General features: G+C 56.7%; 1 long non-coding RNA gene across 1 annotated transcript; it reads left to right on the forward strand.

Annotated features, from left to right (window-relative positions):
- The first annotated feature begins 3,389 nt into the window (after positions 1–3,389).
- LOC125700656 (uncharacterized) lies at positions 3,390–14,796 on the forward strand. Its single transcript, XR_007379988.1, has 3 exons — positions 3,390–3,600; positions 4,596–6,268; positions 12,931–14,796. It is a non-coding gene; the product is annotated as an uncharacterized LOC125700656 (long non-coding RNA).
- The last annotated feature ends 6,821 nt before the right edge of the window (positions 14,797–21,617 follow it).

A 21,617-nucleotide genomic window follows, 5' to 3' on the forward strand; every position in this document is an offset into this window, starting at 1 on the left:
AGCCCCGCTGTCGTTAGGAGAAAAAGGAGTATTTAATGAAGATTTTCTCTTTGCCCCCTCCCGAGCTCCCCGGCTTTGACCAGTTCTGCTTCCTTCATGTGGGAGGCAGCTGAGTTTTCCTCAGTAATTGCATTTCGCTGTTGCTCTGTACCACCGCGGGCTCAGTGACACAATGAAGATAGGAAGCACTCCTCGTTCCCAGGCCTGGCACTGTGCAGGGCCGTCCTTTCTCCCTTCTCTCCAGCACGCAGTGGGGTTTGCTGCCCATGGGGCGTCTGTGAGGGATGCCACCGGTGGCACTCGGGATCGATGAGGAGCTGGAACCGTCGCTCGGGGCACTGCGCGTGGTGCAGCCTGTCCCAGCAGAAGGCGTGCCTCTGCATCCACCTGGATGTGATCCTCCCGCAGGCTTCCGGGCAGCCCAACAGCCCCATAACTCCCTGTGCCCAGCGCTGCCCAGCTGGCTATGCAGCCCCTCCCGTCCCCTCGACGTCCCCAGCCGTGTCCTCTCTCCCCCCGCAGCGCACAGCTGTCCGTCGGGGCTCTCGGGGGACGGTGGGTGACACGGAGCCGGAGGGATTCCCCGCGGGGCTGCGTTTCTCGAACGCGCGGGGAGGTGGCAGCAGAGGCCCTACGACGGCGGCGCGGGGCGGCGGGGACGCGCCCAGGGCGAACGGAGCGGTGCCGCGGACCGACGGCGGGGGTGCAGCCGGGGCACCCCGTAAACCAACTCCGTGCGCTGCCCGCCTGTGTCCGGAGCCGGGCCCGGCTGCAGGAACCTTCACAGGGCAGCGACGAGGAGTTAGACTCGTAGGATCAGAAGGTCAAAATCTGCGTTAGAGCCGTCCGTGCTTCAGCATCCCGTTCCCTGCTCGGCCCCAGGCTGTGTCCCGGTGAGGGTGTGGGGAGATGGGAATGCCACGAGAGCCGCCCGTGAGGCTTCGGGGCTGTCAGAGCTGAGTTTGAACCCTGATCTCAGGTTGGCCCGCTGCCTGCAGTCCAGCCAGATCTAATCTGGGGCTGTACGCTGCCCATGTTTAATGAGGTATTGTATACAGATGTGTCTGACTGTGTATATGCACATGTCCCCAGCTGCGGGTGTCTCGCACAGTGTTTGCATCTGTCTGTTAGCGAGTTTGGGCATCTGGGGCTCTTCCCCTCTCCTGATTAAATGTCTGCCCGGCAGCATGTTTGTGTATCTGCGGATCTTATCGTGTGTGTCTGTGTCTGCACGTGGAGGTGCTCACAGCTGACGGCGTTTGCATACACACGGGTCGCTCTGTGCTGCCGTTGCACTCCTTCCACCATGGGGACAAGTGGAACGATGGGGCAGCTGGGAGCAGCTCAGGTCCCCTGCCTGCAGGAAGCTGGGGGACCCCAGCCCCCTGCCCATGTGCTGCCCACCCTGCCATTGCCCAGAGTTGGCTGGGGTGTGACCTCCAGCTCGCACCCTTGGTGCTGAGGTGCCAAGCGTGCATACTGGGAAGCACAGTCAGTGGTGGAACCGTCCCTGCTGGAGCAAGGCAATCCTTTCTGTGCTCCGTGGCCGTGGGGGTGTTTGGCTGCAGACTGAACAATTTGCATTCGATTACAGAAGCTGGAAGTATTGGAAGGATTTTCCTTCTGGTTTTCTCTCAACCAAAGCCAACTTGTCTGAATTATGACCTAGGAAGCATCTCGTTAGAGGCAAGCAAGGTCTCCAAAACACAGACCTCACTGAAGATGTTCCCCAGTGGCGCAGTGTTGCGGGCTGCCTGAACTACATGTGGGTGAGCATTCATCTGCATGCTATCATCTTGTCCATGGTTGTCTTCCCCAGCTGAGCCCTCTCCTGTGGAACCTGAGTGGACAGATTTCTGAAGGCCACCAGCTTGTCACGCAATGTCCTCATCCCTTTGCTTCTGCTAAGCCAAGGTCTGGACATCCTCCTCCTCCTTCTGCCCTCCCCTGGAGGTACCTGTGTGGGGCCAGTGGGGACCCATGGCCGTGGCCGTCATCTCCGCATCTCTGCAGTGAGGTGAACAGCCAAGGGCAGGGTGTGGGGCAGGGGCTGAATAGAGGAGCTGGATGGATGGCAGTGGTATCTTCTGCCCAGGTTTGGGGATGGCAGAGAGACAAGGGAGTGCAGCTGGCAGCTGTGCTGTGAGCTGCGACATGGCTGCGAGGCAGCTTTCATACCAATGACAAAATGCCCTTCCAAAAATGTTTTCTTGGACAGAGCTCACTTGCAGTCTGCTGAGCCAGCTTCATCCAGCTGCTGGGCACGAGCTGTGGTGGGGAGGCACGGATTCAACACTCCCCAACTGTGGGGCTCAGCGTCGCACACACTGGCTGTTGCTGCCATGCAGGAGGGGACGGGGTGTGCTGGGTGCTGTGGGGACCTGTGCCACTGCCCTGAATGCTGGCCCTCATGCTGAGGCACCTGCTGTTCCCTGCCAAGGACCTGTCTGCCTCTGCACCGTGGCCAACTCGGGCTCCTGGTGCTGCCCAGCTGGGGACCCTATGCTTCCCAGCCACTGAGTGCAGGACCCTGGACCCTGCAGCTGGGTGACAGCAGTGCCTGGGATGGGGCCCCTGCCTGGCCTGACTGTTCTGCTGTGCTTCATTTCTGTTTCCTGGTAGCTGCTATTTCAAGGTTGAATTTGATGAGCATCAACTTTCCATCAGGTGATCTTGCGATGACTTTGTCTGCAGATCAGCCCTGCTCCTGCCTCCCACAGCCATTCCCAGTGCACATGTTGCACTGTGTGCAGACTGCCCCAAGCACCAGGAGAAAGAAAGCCAACCCCTCTGCGCCAGCCCAGCCGCCCTGTGTCCCCATCCTGCACTGGCCCCAGTGGCAGAGGGCCATCCAGGTTTCTGTGACATGAGTGGCTCTGCACACAGCTGGGCTGACCGGTGCTCTGAGAACACTCCAGGCTGCCGTGGGGCCCCTGCTGCTCCCGTACACCAAGAGGAGGAGGATTGCCAACTGTGCCTGGTGCAGTGGGGACATGGGACGCGGTGTTTCCATGGCAGGCTGCCCACCCGGAGCGATGGATGGGTCCTCATGCACTGCGGGGAGGGCCAGCAGGGAGAGGGGACGGCCCCACGGCTGCTCCCAGCCCCGCAGCCCCACTCGTCACCCCGCCATTCATCGGGCCAGACAGATGCCCCCAAATAAAGGCCGCCATGATTGATACCCAAAGACAATGCGGTGGGAGGGGCCAGCGGGGCTCCGCATGAATAAACATGAGGGTCTTTGGACAGAGCTTCCTCTCTTCACAAAATGGGACTGATTGTGTGGCAGGCATTTAACATTCAGCTGTGGTCGGCCTGTCTTCCATTGCCCCCCAAACTGCCGAGGTGCTTCATTTATTTAATAATTTCCCCTCCTCCCCTTTTGCGCTCGCTCAGCGACAGACCTGGGTCCTTTCACGCTTTGTCCTCCCTCTTTCTTTCGTTCTTGCTCGCGCTCTCTCTCTCTCTCCCTTTTTTATCTTCCTTCCTTTTCCTACTCCTTGTTTCTTTCTCTCTCTGGCTTTTGTGCAGGGGGCCGTGACGAATGGCTCAGAAAAGAGGGTGCTGTGAGAAACTGGAGCTGCGCTGGCGGAGTGGGTGGTGAGGACTTGGTGCGAGGGGTGAGGGGGGTCTGGGGGCTCCACGTGGAGTGGGGCTGGGGGCTGTGGGGGGCAGGGGCTGTGCGGGGGCCTCTCTCTGTGCCTTGGGGAAGCCGAGGGTGGTGGTGCTGGGGTAGGGGTGCCCTGTGCCCCCTGCCCGTGGGGACCCGGCCCTTCCTGCTCACCCTGCACCTCCACTGCTGGCTCTGTGTTGCCACCAAGGAAGGGCTGCCTTTCTGTGTCACTTAGTGCATTGAGACTTGGCCCCAGGAGAGGATGGTGGAACTGCTTGGGAAGGTGCAAGAGTGAGGTTGCGGTGGTTTTGGTGGAGGATTCTTCATCCAAGGCTCGTAGGAGTGCTGATGAGCTCCCGTGCTGGGATGGTGAGGTCTGTGCCAATGTCCCCCATGGCTGCTGCAGCCCCTGATGCATGAATGCTTCTGCTCCTGCAGAGGGACTGAGGAACCAGCACGGAGTCCAGGGCTGGTGGAACTGTGATGCACAGGGAGCTGTGAGCCACAGGCTGGAACCGCTGTGCTGCTCACCCCTGGAAAGGCCAAGATGCACCTGGGACAATCAGAGCAAGGGCTGCACGTGGGATGGCTCTGCTCATTGTGACATCCCACCCCTGCTCTTGGTGCTTCGGAGCTCATGGCTGGGGTGCTCAGTGCCTACAGAAAGACAGAAAGAGAAGAGAGAGCATCCCTGATGTGTGTCCTGCTTCTTGCCCACCCAAGGCTAGGGCAGCTGCACCAGCAGCTCCTTGCTGACCCTTCCTCCACCCTGCTCCCTCAGCCTCAGCTCTCCATCCTCAGCCCCAGGGACTGATCCTGCTGTCCCGTTGCCCACAGCAGGGCCCAGCCGGCAGCCTGCAGGGGACGGGCCTGGCAGGCTCCAGCAGCAGGAGGGCTCATGCATTACAATCCAGTACAATCTGTCCCCCTTCCCGCTGCCCAGCGGTAGGGGAGATGGTTACTGTTTAATCCCATTTGACAGCTCTTTCATCATCTGCCTGCCTCCCTCCAGCTTCCCCGTGGTTCCTCCAAGGCTCCTTTGTGGCCATAATCAAAGCCTGGTGAGTGATGGCTGTTTGGGGGGAGGGAAGTAAAGGACAGCGGAGGGTGGCTCTCCCGCTGGGGGGCGAGGGAGTGTGGCCTCACCATGGCCTGGAGAACTGATGGGGACAGGGATGATAGGATGCAAGGTGTGGGGTGCCCCCAGTATGCAGCTCCTGTGGGCATGGCTGTGGGTGGTGATGCTGGGGCTGGACACAGCATCCCTGGTTGGGCAACATTGCCACACTGCTGATGGGCCCATGTGGCTCTGCTTCACAGTGTGAACAAACCTCCCAGCAGTGCTTCCAGGGAGTCATTGGCACCGCCAGCCTGGCCTGACCCTCATAAAGTCACTGAGTTTTTGTCATGGGTTTCAATAGGCGTTAGGCTGTAGGGCTCTGCCTTTGCCTGACTGTAAACTTTTAGGGGCTTTATTCCTACCTACCACCTGGCAGAGACGAGGCATGGTGCACAGGAGGATGGCTTGGCACACCCTTCAAGTGCCTCCTGGACTGACCAGATAAATACAGGGTCTGTACCAAGACAACTCCTTGCTCAGGAGTGGCGGAGCTGGGAGGTATGGGAACCTGCACCAGCACTGTGCTGCAGTGCTGCTCCTGTGGCCCACGGCTGCCAGCCCAAGTGCCATGGCCAAGGGTAGGCTGGAAGCAGGGCCCTGTGCTTCCCAGGAAGGAGTCTGCACGCCCGTGGGTTATCGCTGCATCAGGGCTCGGTGACGGCGCTTCCCAAGAACACATGTTCCCTCGTAAACCCGGGATCTGCTTATCTCAAAGGGCACATCCGACAATTAGCTTATCTGCTGTGAAAGTGAGGAACAGCTTTAGTTATCTGCCCGGCTTCCGCAAGCCAAAAAAAAAAAAAGGAGAAAGAGCCCCTGGAAGGACAAGGCACATACACAGCGTCCTATAAATAAAGTGAGTGCAGTGAGTGTGCTGCAGACAGGCTCCATGTGCTTGCAGTGGGAGCTGGAGATGCCCCTGAGTTTTAAGGATGCTTGTTGCTTCCTGGTGTCAAACGCTGCCTTCGGCTGCTGGCAGCTTTGCCAAACCGTTCCAGGCTGGGTGGTAATATTTCAGGGTGGGTTGTGGCTTCTGATTAAATTTTTGGGGAAAAATCTTATCCATAGTGCCAGGCTGTTTCCAAGAGTGAGGGTATTAGGAGATGAGGCATTTGTCCTTATTTTGTTTTAAAATTCTGCAAGAGCTTGAAATTTGGCAAGTAGGGAAGGGAGAGAGGCTGAGATTTGTCTCGTGTCCCTGGAATATACTCAAATTTGACCAAGTCAGAACACTTTATTTGGGAAAAAATGCACTTAGCACACGCTGACCATGGAATTGGGCCCTGCTTGGAGGTGCAGGTTCCCCCCTGCATTTCCCACCCTGGTGGCACTAGGGGACATCTTGGGATGTTGCTGCTTCTTCCCTGATGCTGCTCTTTGCTTGACTCCACAGCAGCATGGCAGTGCTGGCTTCATGGCTGGCAGATCAGTCTTCATGGCTGCATGATGTGGCAGTGGCTGTGCTTGCTGAGCCCATGGGATCTGATGGAAACCGTGGTTTCCCAAGTGCTTGCCCGGAGGCAGCATGCAGACAGGTGAGCTCCCCTCTGCTGTGCTGTGTTCAATGTCATTTCGAGTGCCCCACAGCTTTTTTCTCTTGTCCCTCAACAAACCAGCCTGAATCACATATCTATGATGAAGCAGAGAGTTTAACCTTCAGCCTTCTGTGCTGGTGGACACCGGCAGTGATGTGCAAACTGCCCAAACTCAGGGTGCTGCAGGTGGGGAGACTGTGAGTGTGGCCCCTCTGCTGCTGCCCCCCATGCTCTCCACTCCCTGTCCCCATCATTGCCACGGGCACAGAGGTGCTGGCAGAAGCAGAAGCCAGGGCTGCTGGGCAGCTCTTTGGAGTGATGGGTGCTGGGCACACAGCAATGAAATTGCCAACAGATGTTGGAGAGATGGCTGTCAGAGTGCTCACGATGGTTCAGAGCCCAGCTGTGGGGCTGTATGATGCTGGTGCATCACTCACCTCCCTCCCAGCCCTGCCACCACCTCCTGGTGCCTGCTGGCCTGGCTGGCACCTTCCTGCCTGCAGGGCAAGGATACTGCTGCTCTGCCTGGCCTGGAGCACCACATCCCCATCCCACCACTTCCACATTAGGGAGCATATAAACAGGAAGAGGAACGGTTGTTTGCGAGGGTGGGTTGTGATAGGACGAGGGGGAATGGTTTTAAACTGAGACAGGAGAGGTTGAGGTTGGATATTAGGAGGAAGTTTTTCCCCCAGAGGGTGGTGAGGCACTGGCACAGGTTGCCCAAGGAGGCTGTGGATGCCCCATCCCTGCAGGCATTCAAGGCCAGGCTGCATGTGGCTCTGGGCAGCCTGGGCTGCTGGTTGGCGACCTGCACACAGCAGGGGGTTGGAACTGATGAGCACTGTGCTCCTTTGCAACCCAGGGCATTCTGTGATTCTATGATTCTGTGATCCCTTGCTCTAATGCCAGCTGTTGGACAAGTTGCTTTCCTGCAGGTCACTGCTTGAGGACTCCATCCTGTGGAGACCTCAGAAGTGCAGTGGAGCCAGTGCCCGACGTGGGGCAGGCAGGGATGGCCCTGGGGCTGCTGCTCCCTGGTTGTGGTCACTGCCCGCTCCCCCCCTGGCCCAGCACTCTCTCCCTGTTCTCCCCAAAATCCACATGAAGAAACAAGTATCTTATTTGCAAACTAAAAACTAGAAATGATTTATATGTTTATAAGCCCAGCTCTGGCTCTCTTTATTTTGGCAAAGGGATTGTTTGCATCTTTGCAGAATTCCTTCACCCAAACCACTCATTAGATATGAATTTCAAAACAGCCGGAGGGAGCGGGTGACTCAGGGGAATTAGCAAATGGCTTCCCAAAACCTTTTACGTCAAGGCCAGCAGCTCGATGCCAGTGGCACAGAAGATGTTGTCACTCGACGTTGGGTCAGCACCCTTGAGCCAGAGGATGTGCTGGAGAAGCTGGGCTTTCAGTGCCCTGCTGGCAGGTGCTTCAGCTGGGGAAGCAGTGCAAAGAGAAGGGCTGAGAGCCGTGGATTCCAATCCCCAAGGCTTCAGCGACCTCCTGGTGCTGGGCCACGGGTGCTGCTTGGGATGGAGATGCATTCCCCAACGACTTTGCACCCTATTGTAGGGGACTTCTGGAGGAGTAGGCCTGCAGCCTGGGCATGGGGATAGCATATGGAAGCTGTGAGGGCTGTGTTGCTGGGGAGCAAGCAGGCTCAGCCTCTGCCCTGAGCCGTGGGGCTGAGCTCCTCCCTGAGCACATCTTGGCCCTCGTCTCGCGAGCAGAGATGAAAATAAACTCAGCTGAAGGGTCCTTTAACTTTCTCTACTCGAGTGAAAATAAATGCGATTTCCCTGCCACCCGGCCCTGTAAATTCCCCTCACTGTGAAATATCTTCCAGATATAGTAAAGAGACGGCTTTCGGCTATTTTTTTAAACATCTTTAACTGCTGTATATATTTCCAGGGAGACGTAATAAGCGCTGCAGCTAATTTATCTGCATGTACTGTAAATATTTTCAGGAGATAGCAGAAAGGATTTCAAACACATGGCTGGAGGACTGGCACACAGCGTACGCTGGGTGGGAAGGATGCTGTTAACCCTCTGCTTGCCGCTGCCCTCCGCAGGCCATCCCCGTTCCTCCAGCTGCATGCAGGGTACCCACAGGGGGGCAGAGGCTCTGCATCCCCCCTGCTCCCCTCCAGATCTGCTCCAGCCTGGGCAGTGCTGGGAGATGCAGCGCTGATGCTGCCAGCATGGGGTGGGCTCTGGAAAGGCAGAGGCTGCAGTTTTAACCTCTGTGAGTGCCTGGCTGTGCTTGCAACCCTGGGTTTCTGCAGGCCTCACCGGAGAGGCCAGGTTGGCTGGATAGTGCCGAAGTGGGCCCTCAGTCTTTCAGAGGACACATTTCATGTTGTTCCTCCTGACTTCAGACTGCGTTCTCTTCCTAACTGGCTGACCACATCACTGCCATGTGCCACTGCTGCGTGTCCGGCTCCCAGCCTGTCTGCAGCACCGTAATCCACAGTGGGGAGATGTCCCAGGGGCAGGTGAGGGCAGGGCACGTCATAGGGCAGATGTAGGGTGACGACTGGGTGCTGGGTGGGAGAGCAGAGCCGTGTCGTCCTGAGAGGCTGTGCCTGGTATCAGCAGGAAGCATCACAAAAAGCACATTCAATTCAATGCCTGCTATGGAGCTAACAGCCCTGTGTCATGAACAGCCTGTCCTGAAGCTGTGGGTCATCCCAGTGCAATGCTCAGCCCTCGAAGGGGCTGCACTCTGACCTGCTGGGCAAATCTGCTGCAGGCATCCCTTGCTGCTATGGACACCCCTTGCTGCTGTGGTTATCCTTCATTGCTGTGGACACCCCTCACTGCTGCCCCAACCCTGGGGGAACCTGGGGAGAACCTGGTCCTGCATCCTCAGCTCTGGTGGCTGTGTGTCCCCTGCCACATCCCTGCCCACTGTTCCTGCTGCACTGCGCAGTGTGGCTCTGGGCTCTACTGCAGCTTTCTGCTTTCACCGAAGGAACCGTTCTCTCAGCTTGTGATTTGTTCCCAAGCCTCATTTTTACATGGTGCAATTTAACACGCAGCAAGGACAAGAAGTACCTGTTGGCTTGGAGCCCACTCTAAAAGCCGTAAAAAGGAGATAAAAGCCTTTAAATGCTAAGCCTGTCCATGGAGACAATAAAAGGCAAATGTCTTCCCAGTTTTATGTCTATGCTTTTTACTTGATTTATGAAGATTTTGCCATATTCCTTCATGGTTTGTGACTCTTCAAGCTGTTTGACTGTTGTAAAAGGACCAGAGAAGCAAACCTCACCCTTCAGAGGCTGCGTGGTCTCCAGGTCCAGGCTGGTCTCATTGCACAGGGCTGCGGTGCCCCGGCTTCCCCCTCTCAGCAGAGGGCACCGCCAGCAGTAGAGGAAGCATGGAGCAAAGAGAAAGGGCCAGGATGTTTCTGCTCAGCCTCCTCGTGGTCAGCAATGTATTGGGGAGAGAGCTGCAAAGAGGATCCAGATGGGGAAACTGCAGCGGCTCCCCACGAGCAGCTCAGTCTTTGCGCTGGGGATGCGTGGCCCTGTGGGAAGGTTGGGGTCAGCATAGGGCCATGCGAGGGGTGTGGGGCCAAGAGACCGGGGTCTTCATTGAGCCAGAGCACTCAGATCTGGAGCTCATCAGCCCAGGGGCAGGATGTGTGCATGCCTGTTGGGGCAGGGATGTGAAAGCAATTTCTCTCAGTAAAACAATGCTTCCCTCCTCTGCTTCTTTCAGAAGCGGAGCTGTGAGCCCAAATGTCCTCAGCTGACTCTGGTGGTACACGGCCTCCTTGGGGGAGGCTCTGTGGGTTGCTCAGGGAGTGGAACAGCCGTGGAGGTCTCGGCCGGAGCAGGAGAGCAGCACCTGACTGCTCGGGGTGCTGCTGCACGGTGCCAGCTTAGCTGCCACCCCTGCGAGGGCTCCCTGCACCATCCCTGTCCGACCAGGTGCTGTGGCCCTCAGGCACATTTTGCTTTACCCAGCAAGAGGGAGTGATTGATACACATGAAGCTGCATTGTTTTTTCCTATTTCTGACACTTCCAAGCTCCAGATTCAGGTGGTGACTGGAGTCTCTCCATCCAGCTCTGTGGTCATCAGCCCTGGCTTGCTGAGCCATCCACTGCCTCTCACGCCTTGGGAAACTCCCAACGTGCATCTGTGGTTAGGGGTGCTGGGGAGCAGAACTTGGCTTGTCCTTAAAAGTCTCTAAAAATATATATTCTTGCCTGTAAAAAAATTAGTAATTTTAAACCACAGGCGAGTGCTTCACATTCCTGAGGAATGCTGCCCTCTGTTTACTGCTCGTATTGTTCTCAATGAGCTGGAACCGTGGAAATGAATATTTGCTCTGACGCCATCCTTCGCCTTGAGAAAGAAAGGAAGAAAGAAAGAAAAGGGAAAAAGAACCAAAACTGCCGAAGGAAAACAGAGTCATTCTCCCCATGACTGAATGAAAGAATAACACGGGACCGTGGAAACAGAGCTGCCAGGGCGCAGCAATTGATTTAAAGTGGGCTCTGAATGCCGTCACCGTGGTGGTGCGAGGGGCTCGGCCCAGCTGGGGGTCACTCCTGGTGTCCCTGAGCCCCTCCCCAGCACGGAGGGCACATGAGGGGTGAGGCGCTTGGGGGTCTCTGGCCGGGACATGGTGAAGGGAGGAAGATTTAAAGCCCAGCCCAGAGCTTCCTGTGCTTAGGTTATCTCAGGCTGGGGCATTGCTTCAGACCACACAGGAACATGCTGAAATAATTTTTACTGGTTCCGCAATATAACGTGCAGCACATGGGGATAGGAGCCGTGCTGTGCTGACACGGTGCCTCAGCGTGCCAGCATGCTGCAGGGCTGCCAGCACACGGGTCTGCAGCAGGTCAGGCATTGGGATGCAGGGGTGACGTTCACTGGGATGCAGGAGAATGCGCATTGGGATTCAGTAAGGATGTGCAGTGGGATGCGGTGAGCGGATGCACTGGGATGTAGGAGGATGTTTATTGGGGTGCAGGACGATGTACTTTTGGATACAAGAGGATATGCATTGGGATGCAGTGAGGGGATGCACTGGGATGTAGGACATGCACTGGGATGCACTGAGGACATGCACTGGGACGTAGGACATGCATTGGGATGCAGTGAGGGGATGCACTGAGATGTAGGACATACATAGGAATGCAGTAAGGATGTGCAGGCTTTGCAGCCTTGTCCTGAACTGGACCAAGAACTTCCAGGCTGCTGTGACCTGGGAGCAGAAAGACTTCCTGCAGGACGCAAGCCTCCTTGCCTAGGTTCTGCCTTTCCAGAACATACCCTGAGGTCTGGAAGGAGCAGCAAAAGCAGCTGAGCACTTGGGCTTTGCCCCAGGCAGGCCTAGTGCCCCATTTCTGGGGAGGGCAGGGACAAGGGAGATGCAGCACCGTGGCACAGCCAGGGAGGGACCGGGGGGGTCCCACGCCACCTGCACCTCGGAATGAGGGCAGTGTGCTGCTGGCAGGGAGGCACCCCCGTTAATCATCACGTCGGGTAATTGCGTGAGTGGCCGAGCGGGCAGAGCAGGGCTGGCCTGCAGGTGTGGTGAGAGTCGGGGGCCCCGCGGCCGTGGGCCGGCACGGAAAGCTTTCAACTGGAATAGGGTTACCGCCAGGCAGCCCAGCAATGCCAGGGATGTGAGGAATCCCCTATCTGCTTCAAAAGGACGCATTCTTTATCGGCTAATTAAAAAAAGGGCAGCGGTGGGGGGTGGGGGGGGGGAGCGGTGTGCACCTGTTCCAGAAAGCACACGGCCAAGAAGGGGGTGAGGGGGGGCTGGGGAGGGCGGCCGAGTGGTGAGCAGGGCAGTGCTGGCACCTGGCAGCACTGCTGGGTGCGGTGACACCGTGGTGCATTGCTGTGGATGCTCCTGCTCACTGCACCCCGGGTACTGCAGGGACACTGAGCCCCGTTGGGTCAGTGCTGAGCACAGGGGCTTGGGGGCTGTGACCATGTCTTCTGCATCCTCGTGTAGCTGTCATCCGCCACCTGGGTTTGGTTGAAATTGTCCTGTAGGAAAGACTCAGGCTAGAAAACACCTGCACTATTGATTTATTGGCAGGATTTATCCATAGAGATGCCTCCTCTGGATGGTGGTGTGGCACATCTCCCTGCCACTGGTCAGGTTTTGTGCTGCCACTCTGCGGTTGCTGTTTCCTCTTTCTTGGTCGTTGTTACTGAGTGGGAAGAATGTTCAAAATTCGGGTTTTGTCCTGAATTGCTCCCACAGGGAATCGATCTCAGCAGCATTGATCTGGACAAAATTTTGAATAGAAGAGAGGAAATAATTGTTCTCAGAGCTGGAGAGCAGTGAGCCACAAACTGACCATTTATGGATCCTGCTGCATCCTTCTCCTTTCTTCACATGGCACATGTGGGGAAAGAGCATCTTCAAATTCTCCTTCCCTCTCTGAATTTGGATGAAATCAGTTGGTGTCTTCAAGTCTCAGAGCTGGAAAGTGAGACATACCCACAGACAGCATGGTTGCACCAACCTCATTTTCTTTGGAAACCGAGCCAAAAAAGAAAGAAAAAAAAGGGTGAACCGTGGTGGAAATGAGCCAATCGTAAGCTGTCAGAGCAGTTTGCACACACAGCTCAGCACTGATTTAATGAGATCGTTTCTCATCTTTACTTAAATAGGTGTGACTGGGACTGGAGGAGCTGAGGACGGAGGATCCCAGTGGAGGACTGGCTGCTATGATGGTGCTGGGGCAAGGGACAGATCTGTCGCTGAGAGCACAGGAGAAAGCATGGTGGAGTGGCTGGATGTAGGGGATATCCTGCCTGCACACCTCCATGCCAGCACAGATTGACCCTACACAAGGACAGGCATTGTCCCCAGGCCCTCGTGGGATGCTGGTGGCACCAGAATGGGACATGCTACCCTTGCAGAGATGTAGGGGGGACCATGGGGATGCTGGAGGACAGAGTCTGGGGCCTGGGGATTTGGGCAGCAGCTGAAGTCCAGATAAAGCCAGGCTGGCTCTGAGGCAGTGAGGGTTTCCTGGGGGTCCCTGAGGACTTCCTCCCCCACAGCCAGGTGGACATTGGCAGCAGGACTGAGGGCTGTCCTGGCATTGGCAGTGGTGATGGATAAGTCCCACCACCTGAAACACCTGACACAGTGTCTGGCTTGGGTATGCAAGGGCTCATCCCATGGATCACACCCCGCACCATGGCTCAGATCACAGTCATGCTTGGCAGGGGCACAGCTGGATGTGGTGGAGTTTGGGATGGCTCCCTCCTTAATCCCCTTCCACCCACATGCAGTGCAGTGCATCCACTGCTCTGCCATGCTCCTGCCCAGCCCAGCCCTGCCTGCACACAGAGACAGCACCATCCTGCATCCCTTGTGGACAGGAGATGGATGGATACACCCTGAGCACGCACATGCTTCCTCCCCTGCACCTTTTCCCTCACTCTTGGCTCAGCCTCCTCTCCTCTCTCTGCCTGGCAGCCGGGCTCCGTGTGGCCCCATGCCAGCTGAAACCTAATGTCCTCCTTTCCTTCCTCAGGGATGCAGGGGACCTGCTGGCAAAGCTGGGACCCAGGTGATGGCAGAGGGAGAGGAGCCTCTTGAAGTCACACAGGGACCACACACCCCAGTAGGACAGGCTCTTGCCTCTGTGGCCAGGTGCATGGCCCAGCCATGGGGACACAGCTGAACCCCATGCTGGCCCCTGCTCCCCCAGCCCCTGCTGCAGGAGTGGAGCTGCACGATGTGTAGCTGAGCCTTGGCAGCAACCCCACAGTGGCCAGGAGGGGACAGATGGTGTTCGGACGCACAGAGGACACAAAAGCTGTCCTGGTGCTGTGGTCACCTGAGCTGGGGGCAGCTGCAGGCTGGCAAATGGCCTGGTTGCCTCTTGCTGAGCCAGCCCTGGGCAAACCATGGGATGTATGTGACACCCGAAGGGCTGGTATGTTCCTTGCTGGTCCACTGTGGCTCCCAGCTTTCCAGCACATCCCATCTTGCCACGGGATGTTGACTCGTTGCCACTCTGAGCCTTGTTCCTGCTGGCAGCATTGCCAGTTGCCTGTCCCCATCCGAGCTCCCAAAAGACAACATACTGCTTCTCTTTGTGCCAGCGATGAGAGAAGCTCCTGCCACCAACCCCTATCCTGTGTGTGCAAACACACGCAAATATGTTCCCATGGCCAGTGTGCCAGCTCCATCCTGCAAACACCTGCTGGTCCCCTGCAAATGCAACACATGTGCTGCAGCCTCAGGGCACTGGGACTGGGCTGGCAGGCGGCTGGAGACAGCAGATCTTCAGGCTGTGTGCCCGATCCATTCCCTCCCTGTGTCAGGTGACAAAACCTAAAGGAAGATTTCAGGGCGAGCACATGGGGACCTCATTTGTTTCCCCAAGGAGAGATTGAAGCAGAGCACAGAATCCAGCTCTGTGTTGTGCAGAGCTGCTCGTATCTGCCGGCTCCCATTTGTGAGTGCTCACAACTTGGCACACCTGTACACCAGAGCCAGGGACACAGAGCGGGGGGAAAGTGCCAGGTCTGGCTGCACCAATCTTCAGCAACCTCCACGTTGGCACAGGGGTGGCACAACCTGGCAGTCCCGTGCCCCACACCCATCCATGGCTGGGGACCCCGTTCCATGATGTTGGATTTTCCAGCAACAACGTGAGAAGCTAAGCTGCCTCCAAGGAGAAACCGGGGGTGGGGGAGTGGTGGGAAGAGGGAGGGGGAGCTTCCCCTCCTAATTTCAATAAACTAAATGAAAGGGGTGGAAAATTGGTATTTCATGCAAAACTTGGCGAAGGTTAAACCACTTCCAGATGCTGTCTCAGAAGGTTTTGCTCCAACCTGATCTGTTGCAGATAAAGCCATAGACACCCCTGCCAGATATTGTATTACATGCCAGTGGAGTTTCCAAGCAGCACTAAGATCCAGTCGGCTTTTTGTGCTGCATTGTCCCATAAATGAAACAGGAAGGACCCAACAGTGTCCCTGTGGCCATGCACCTGACTGGAGTCCCACCAGGCATCTCTGGGGACCTGCAGCAGAGCAGGCAGTGTACTGGATGGGCAGTGACAGCCTCAGCACAGGGGACTGGGCACAGTGCGGCTGCTGCTGGGTTTTAAGGTTAGGGAAACTGAGGTATGGCCAGGCCAAGCCTGGAAAGGGGCTGCTGTCCCCCTGGGCTACCACCCTGCTCCTCTCCTGGCCGTGCTGGGGCAAGGAGCTGCTATGCCCAGTATGGGGTCAGCACACCTGCCCATCACTGGCATTCCTGCCCCCTGAGCCTGCTTCCTCCTCCCCCTGCCTGCGTTTTGCCCCTGCTGCCTTTCAGCCTCCGCTTGTTTTCTTAGAAGGCGTCTCCTGTGCTCACCGAGCCCAACAATTTCCTGCCCAGGCGAGTGCATTCCTCATCCCTGTTGCAGGTCCCTCCCACTGCCTCCCCACCTTGGGAGCACAGCACAGCCCAACCCCGTGCCCCCCCTTCCCTCCCAGTGCCCTGCCTCAGTTTCCCCAGCTGACACCCCACACTGTTTTTGGGAAGCAAATCAAAGCTTGGGGATGCAGGGTCCTCTGCACTGGGTTTGGGGTGTAGTGGGAGGTGCCATCTGCCCCTCCTGGCATTGCTGGAGAGGAAGGGGTGGTCAGGACAGTGGTCTGCAGAAGATCCAGTGTGCCAGTCCAGCTCCAGCCTGGGCATTGATTCAGGTCACATTGCTGTTCAGAGGTGCCACAGGCCATGTTGATGGCACCAAGATGTCCCCTGGCTCTCCAATGGGAGAGCATCCCCTTTTCCCTCCACACATGGCACAGGAGGGTGATGTGGCAAACAGGATAGAGCTGCTGGCAGCTGTGGGGTAATCCTGAAGGCATGTTGCTGCCCTGCCTGTGGCGTTGCTCAGGTTGTCTTCCTGCTGTGTGAGCTGGGAAAGCATGTGAAGGTCACCCAGGACAGCGAGGGTGGCTGTCATCTTGGGGCACTGAGCCCAGCACTCACATGAGACTGGCACTGCGTGGGGGAGAGCACGTTGTCTCCCCCTGGGTGGCCACCACCAGGTCCTCAGTGGCCAGTGGGACCTGCTTCACCACAAGGACCCCAGTGGATGGGGCTGGGGCTGCGACGGATGCGCGGGCAGGGGCTGGGGGCACAGGGCAGGCAGCCCAGCAGTGTGGGTGCAGTGGCCGGATGCGCCCTTCCCTGTGCAAGCTGCCAGCCCAATACCCACCCATGGCCCGAAAAGAAAGAAAAGCCCCAGCCCGCCTGTCAGGAAACCTCAAATCAGGGCCAATGTTTTCAAAAGTTTTTTTATCCTCTCTCTTTTAACACATCTGCCAATATAATCTGACCTTTTCCAAATAAATAAAGCCCTCGCGCTCCGGCTTTGATCCCGCACTCCAAATTTTCTATTTACTTAATTGGCCCATCCAAGGTCTGAGCAAGCCGCGGGCCCACAGCTGCCGCCGCCGCATTCCTGGGGGCTTATCGCCACCCGCTCACCTGGTTGTCATTACTGCAGGGCCGGCTGCGCCCCGACACAGCCCCCCAGCCCCATCCTGGCATCCCCGGGGCTCACAGGGACCCCCCACTCATGTGTCCAATGCAGGGACTGCTCACCTGTCCCCAGTACCCTGCTGGCCCTGTGCCACCAAGGGCGGGAGAGAGGTTTCCTGGGGTAGTGCAGGAGGAGAGCTGGCAGGGAGGGAGGGGGCAAAGCCTGATGTGCTGCTCTGAGATCGCATCCTGGCGATCCCATCTTCCTTCAGGTTTGGGAATGAGTGTGCGCTGCAGGAGGGAGCGCAGATCTCAGAGTGGCGGCGATGGAACACAGCACCAGGATCTGCTGGGCAGCTGGGACAGCTGTGGGTTCATGGCCATGAGGAGCAGCCCCAAGGAGGTCGGCAGAGCTGGGGGATGCACGGTGCTAGGTACCTTCATTGGGGTCTGCCTGCCCCCTGTCTCTCTGCAGACGTGTCTGCAGGACCACGGGAGGATGGGGAGCCCCTTCAGCTGTCATTCTTTTGTTTAGGAAATGGGAAAATGTCCAGTGAAGGCTCTAGACAGACCCAGACGTGCTTCTTGGTCCTGTGTCTTCCATCCACGTGTTGGCTAAGCTCATCCCTGCCCTAAGAGGCAGAGGATGCTTTTTCTGGCTTTGACTTCTCAGCCTCTGCAGGCAGGAGGCAGAGCCCTGGGAGCACCCAGAGAGAGCTGGGGAGTGGGCTGCTCACCGGGCAGGAGAAACCAGCACTGCTGCGTGGAGCCTCCAGCCCCAACCTGTGTGTCATCCCCAGGGAGTGACCTGCAACGGCCGTGCCTGAAGCATGCTCTGTGCAGGGGATGTCACTCTTTGGCGCTGCCCGTTTGCCTCCCCATGTCCATTCTCTGCCTGCCCATCTGGCTCTGGAGCCAGGAGGAATCCTCATAGCCCATTTATGCTGCTTTGAGTGGCTCCCTGGGTGATACCATAACTCAGTTTGTGCCCAAGATCTCCTTTCCCTGGAGAAGGCTGTCTGCATCCTGTGACTCACTAGTGCCTACCTGTTTAGCTGGGTTCACCCAGAGACTGAGAAAGGTCCTTGCTTTCCTTGCTGGGACAGTGACTGTCCCTCTGCAGCTGTGTTCTCAGCTTTATGAAACCACACTGGGTATCTCCTCCGCTGCCCAGCTCTGCCCCATCCAGTTCAGCCTGCTGTTAGGCAGTGCCTCCTGGTGACACCCAGTCCCCAAACCACCCCTTCCTCCTCCGTGGCAGCAGCAGGAGGCAGAGCAGAGGGTAGGGAGGGAAGGAAGGTGGGGTAGGGTGGGATTTCCACGTTTGACGTGTTGATGTTTCCCGAGTAGAAGCCAGTCACTCAACATCTGGCCGAGAATATTGCGTCTTGCTTAAGAGCAACTCCAGATGTTCCCAAGACCTTTTTTTCATTATTTTATTTCTTTCTTTCATTCTTTTCTTCTCCCCCCTCCCTCCCAGCCACTCTTGACTCACTAAATCAAGGGAGACAGGCTTTTAACTCTCTGGAACGACTCAATGGTGAGATGAAACGAATTCTCTGGAACTGTGTGAGCAGATGTGTGCTGGGGGAGGGAGAGGGGGAGCAAGGTAAGGCAGAGCAGGAGACAGAGGGGGCACAGTGGCCATCGCTTTGCATGAGGTGCCCCACTTGAATCCATAGCATGATGATGGCCAGAGGGATGAATGGCCTGTGAGGAGTGTGCAGTGCTGGCAAAGACAGGACCTGAGACTGGGGGTATAGGGAATGGAGCAGATCCTGTTTCACTGGGTGAACTGGTGATCTCCTCTCCAGCATAATTGGGTCCAGTTCTTACCTCCTGAAAGTGGCTCAGAGCCGAGGAGGTCAAGAGAAGGATGGGGCTGGTATGTCGGTGACGCTCATCCAAAGAGGTGATTTATCATCGCTGACGGGAATGGGAGAACGAGCAGCCAAACAGCAAGAGACCTGGGAAAAGGGAAAGTGTGATGGGAGGAGGGGAGAGGTCAAAGGTGAGAGAGATGAGTAGCAGAAAGATGGAGGATGGCGGTGAGAACGTGAAAGGAAGACCCAGAGATGCGGAGGCGCGGATCGCTCTCACGTTTCTTGACTCCTGCTGGGCTCTGTTCTGGTTGGCCCTGCAGCATCAGTACCAATCATGTACCATGCAGGATGGGGCCTCAGGTACCTCTGAAGTCCTAGAGCTGCAGTGTCTGAAATCTCTTCAGGCAGAGAATCACAAGTGTGGTGCCTGTCTCCCATTACCTGCACTGTCCCCTCCTGAGCCATCAGGTCTGGCTGCAGCCATTTGTCAGAGCTGCTCTGTTGGGGTTTGAGTGCTCCCTGGCAAGCTCACCCCTTCCCAGCGGGGTTCTGCACACTCCTCAGATAAAGCCAAGAGGCTTAAACCATCTGCTTTCTTCTCTTCTCTACATCTGCAAAGTTACCCTGACAAAAGATGCAGTGGCGGGGATGGAAAGGGGGGAGGGTAGCATAAGAAAATCTCACTTTGCTGCCTTCCCTTAGAATTAATGAGCTAAAATATTGGATGAGCGCTGCAGTCAGCCAAGAGGAGCAGCCTGATGGCATACCTCCATCCAGCGTGAGGCTGCACCGACAAACCCAGGGGAGATCTTCCCAGAGAAATAACCCATGGAGGCAGTTAGCACGGCAGCCCCATGACATCATGTCCCCAGAAGGCTTGGTGTCACCAGGGCTGAGTCCCTTGCCATTCCCACTGCTCAGCGCCCAGCCCAGTGATGGCCCCAGGTGGGCTTAGTGCTGGCTGCAGGTGGCCACTGTCCTGGGGATGGGGCTGGGAGGTGTCCCGGCTTCCTGCCCTGCACGGGGGTCTTGGCTTCCAGCTCCTGGCTCCGGAGAGCGAGGCTGAGAGGCCATCCTGGCTCTCAGGAGGACCTATGCTTCAACATTTTCCAAACAAATCACTTGGATTATTTCTAACTGACGTTTTTTGGAGGGCTTTTCCTTCTGCCGGAAGGGAACGATTTGATTTATTTATTTCTCAAAAATTCCCGAGGAAGGGAACTTCTGACTTTGGACAACTGCATGGAAAGCTTCGCCCAGCCATAAGCAGCACCTACACCACCATGGTGTGCTGATCCAGGGCGACCTGCAGGAGAACAAACTGCATATCCCCAGCCCCAAAGCACCTGAAGGAGCGTGCCTTGCTGGAGGAGCCAGGCTGCTGAACCTCAGCCCCAGCTCTGTACTGGCCTACCTGCCTATGTTTGGGGTGCCTGTGGTAGGGACAGCCCAGGGATGGCCGCACCGTGGCCCCACTGTGGGCTGGGGTGGGATGCGGAGGGCTGACACCTGCCAGGTCACCTTTTAGCAGCAGGGATGGGGCAGATCTCAGAGGCTGTGAGATTCGGATGGAAAAAAATACATATATTTTCAGCCATTATATTTCACAAAAGGAGCTGTTGGTCTGCTTAGAATGTAGGTGACAAGTACAAAAGGCATTTGGCGTCATAAAGCAGGCCAAATTTTCAGGAGGTCGAAGATATATGGTATGCAATCGAGTCCCAGCTTCAATCTGCTTCTACACTGTAAATTCCAATTACATCATGCTGCCTTGTTTAAATACCGTGAAACCTGGCTCATGCCCGAAGTATGTTTTATATATTGCCACATCCATTTGAAATAGATGGGCAATGTGTTTTACGACACATGTGCAAATATCTCCGTATTTTTCCATCTGGGGGTTTATGAGATCTTTCAGAAAATTAATAATGGGGCTCGGAGGAAATGTTCGACTCGGAGGCAGTAGCAGAGATTTATGGCCGTCCCAGTGGATGCCAGGGAAAAGTCTGGGAGCGCCCGCAGCAGACAAAGGCCCGCGGTTTCGCCAGGCGCTCCCCGAGAGCTGATTTGGCAGAAGGGACGAGTGCGGGAATTTCCCCATGTGAGCCGGCAGGTTGTTGGCGAGGGGTTTCTCTGCAGGCACTGAGCAAAGATTGGGTTGGGAGGAAGGGATGTGGCCGTGCCTGCAGGCTTTGCGTGAAGGCAGTGGGGTGGGCAGGAGAAAGAACGCAGTCGGGCTCTGTGGACAAGGACCTACCCCAGAACTCCAGGCTCTGTGGCGCTGCATGCTGCCCCGAGACCCCGGATCTCAGCCAGGCACCTCTCTTTGAGTCTCCCCAAAATCAGCCGTGCTCTGGGAGTGCTGCACCTCCCTGGGTCTCGCTGTGAACAAAAGCGGATCGTTTCCCCTCGCGTGGATCTTCCATGGGGGAAATGCAGGCTGGTGTTTATTTTGATAGCAGAGAGGTCTGTTCTCTGAGCGTTCTGGGTACTGAGTGTTGTCCAAGATGAAAAAATGAGTCTCGTTTATTTGAGTCTCACATTGGCTGTGTAAATAGAGGACTCACTACAACAGATGCTGGCTGGCGGATCAACGGAGCGGGGCCGATCCTGTGCTGTGACTGCCAGCACCGTGGCTGGGACATGGCACACCCCGGGTAAGCACCACCCAGCCCTGCACTGTGTGAGCAACATGTGCCTGAGGATGGACCAGAGCTGAGGCTGCTGCAGGGTTCTGCAGAGGAAACTCGGGAGGGATGCGAGGCTGAGCCCATCGCTGAGCCTGTGTCACTGAGCGCTGTGTCACTGAGCACTGTGTCACTGAGCACTGTGTCACTGAGCACTGTGTCACTGAGCGCTGTGTCACTGAGCACTGTGTCGCCATGCCCATCACTGAGCCATGTCACTCAGCCCACGTTACCAAACAGTGTGTCACTGGGTCCGTATCACTCAGCCCGTGCCACCAAGTCCATGTCACCAAGTTCTGTGTTCCTGAGCCTGTGTCACCAAGCACCAGTCTTGCTGCTCAGGTGGGA

Source organism: Lagopus muta, chromosome 15 (assembly GCF_023343835.1).
Source record: "Lagopus muta isolate bLagMut1 chromosome 15, bLagMut1 primary, whole genome shotgun sequence".
NCBI lineage: Eukaryota > Metazoa > Chordata > Aves > Galliformes > Phasianidae > Lagopus > Lagopus muta.